This window comes from Palaemon carinicauda, chromosome 43, assembly GCF_036898095.1.
Source record: "Palaemon carinicauda isolate YSFRI2023 chromosome 43, ASM3689809v2, whole genome shotgun sequence".
NCBI lineage: Eukaryota > Metazoa > Arthropoda > Malacostraca > Decapoda > Palaemonidae > Palaemon > Palaemon carinicauda.
The window spans coordinates 52,488,688-52,491,187 of record NC_090767.1 but is presented as its reverse complement, the minus strand read 5'-3'; the positions used below and the strand labels follow the sequence as shown (position 1 = coordinate 52,491,187).

Below are 2,500 nucleotides of genomic sequence, written 5' to 3'. Positions count from 1 at the left end.
GCAATTTCATTAAGAGCAGACCTTGGCAGGACAGACGATCCTAGTCCAACTTGGGGTTCTTGGCCAAACGTTACTTTAAATGAACTATGTCCGGTGGTTTCATGTCGGCTAATTTTAATTTGCCAATGAACTTGAGGCCCACTGACCATTTTTACTATTATTTTCCTGCATCCAGATGGCAAGTTTGTCCTGAATAACATCATTTAGCCATTCAATAGCACCCTGGCTTTGGGGATGACGGGGACGTCCAGTCACCAACTTCAACTCGGGCCAGAGTGTGGAAAGTTCAGCAATAACGGCATTAACAAATTCACGACCATTGTCTTACTGCAAAATAGCAGGTGCTCCAAAAGTCAGAATTATATCAAGAAGATTTGCAACCTCTTCTGCTCTTTTCGTTGTAAGGGGACGCAGCACACAAAATTAGCTGAAATGGTTGACAAATATCATGATGTACTTGTAATCACCATCGGGCAATGTTTAAAAATTGATGAGATCAATTTGACATCTTGAAAAAATGTGATGACTGCGCACAGGCTTCACAACGAGACCTTTCGGAACTTTTCTGGCTTTCTTCTGATGGCAGTGCTCACAGATTGAAATATATAAGTAGCACACTTCTTGCGTGATGTTTGACGACCTTTTCTTCACTTCAGCTATTGTTTTCTTACCACCACCATGGCCAATACCTTTGTGAGCTGCTATAACAATATCAAACACTTCTTCTAGAGATGCAACAAACTTGAACACGTCGTTGGCTGGATCTTTTCGTTTTCGAATTAGTCTGTCAACATTGCCAACTCGCAGGATCTCGTAGCGCTTTTATAAGTTGTAATCAAATGGAGATGTAGCGCCATGGGAATTTATCCTCAGCAAATCTTCTATAACCTTGTCACGTTTAGCAGTAGGTTGCAGGACAGCATTTTCGGCCTTTGATTCATGTGTCTCACGTAGCTTCTCTTCAAATGCAGTTTGATCCATCTCTATTACTGGAAAGATAGATAGATATATTAAATGTATGCCCAATGAGGCACCAAACCTTCACATCACACCTCGAACTACAACCACACTTCACTCCACACACCACAACCACACTTCACTCCACGACAAACACTCCCACGCACTCACACAGTCCACGCATTCACGACAGTCCACGCATTCACACAGTCCACGCACTCCCCACACACGCTTCCCCCCACTCACAGGACAGCGTAACACTCTATTCAATTCAGGCAAAATATGGTTGCCTAATCTGAAAGTCTTGCTTAATGTGCAGATTAGGCACGCATTTTGCACAATATAAATATTAGGCAAACTGTTTACTTAAAGTACACATTAGGCAATTTCTGCTGCCTAATGTACACATTGGGCAATTATTAACATTGAGCGTAATATATATATTATATATATATATATATATATATATATATATATATATATATATATATATATATATATATATATATATATATATATATATATATATATATATCAGATAGATGACTTCCCCCATCCTAATTTTCTACACAGTAACTGAAAACTACTCTCATCAAAAAGTTTGAAGAGGAAGAAATAGAAACAGTTTTTGTTGGTTTTTGAAAGTCAGAAAAGACAGAAATTTTGTCTTTATAAAAAGAGGAATATGTTGGGAGTCTATTGTTGTATTGTCTCTACTTCTGTCTGTCTGTGCCTGGCTCTCAATATGTCAATTTATGAACAGCCTTTAGCGGCCTGGCGGGAAAACCTTCTTACTCGTAGACGCATTTTTTTTTTTCTTTCGTAATAAAGTTCGGCCGATTCCTTTCAGTTTAAATAGTCTTGCATTGTCTCTCTTCGTATTATATTGCTTAGTATTTTCCCACATTCTCTTTGTTTACATCTGATTTAGTCTGAAAAGAGGATTATCTCTCTCTCTCTCTCTCTCTCTCTCTCTCTCTCTCTCTCTCTCTCTCTCTCATGCAAAGAATAAACATAGTTCAATAACTGTAATGAATCCCTCTTATGTGATTTTTTTTTTTTGTCCAGATTAAAGTTATTTGACATTTAGTGGACACCATATCAAATTTCTGATTGGCTTATCAATCATATATCATATTAGTGAAATAATCTCTCGATTAATTCATTTGCAACATTTTTGAAGGACTGAATTGTGTTATCCACTATGGGGCATTATCAATTAAGAGAAACATTACTAGTTGCTCCACTCAAATCTTCAGCTGGGAATCAGACACGTATCATACCGACCCCCAAGAGAGAGATGCCAGACACCGCCATGTGTCTAAAGTGACGGCTTGTCTTTCTGAACTGGAATTACTCGGAATGGGAATACTGGACTTGAAATGCTTTTAGGGATGAATGAATTAGAAATAGGAGTCAATTCAGATACCGGAATATATACAAAGAAGGTGAAATATTTTATCAATAGTTATGGCAAAAACTGTAAAATGAAGAGATTGATATTTACTAAGATATATAATATTAGTCTTGAATATAGATTTAC

General features: G+C 37.4%; 1 pseudogene; it reads right to left on the bottom strand.

The window, feature by feature from the left end:
• Positions 1 to 2,500, bottom strand: part of LOC137633883 (SCAN domain-containing protein 3-like) — a 142,643-nt pseudogene that overhangs the window by 55,626 nt on the left and 84,517 nt on the right.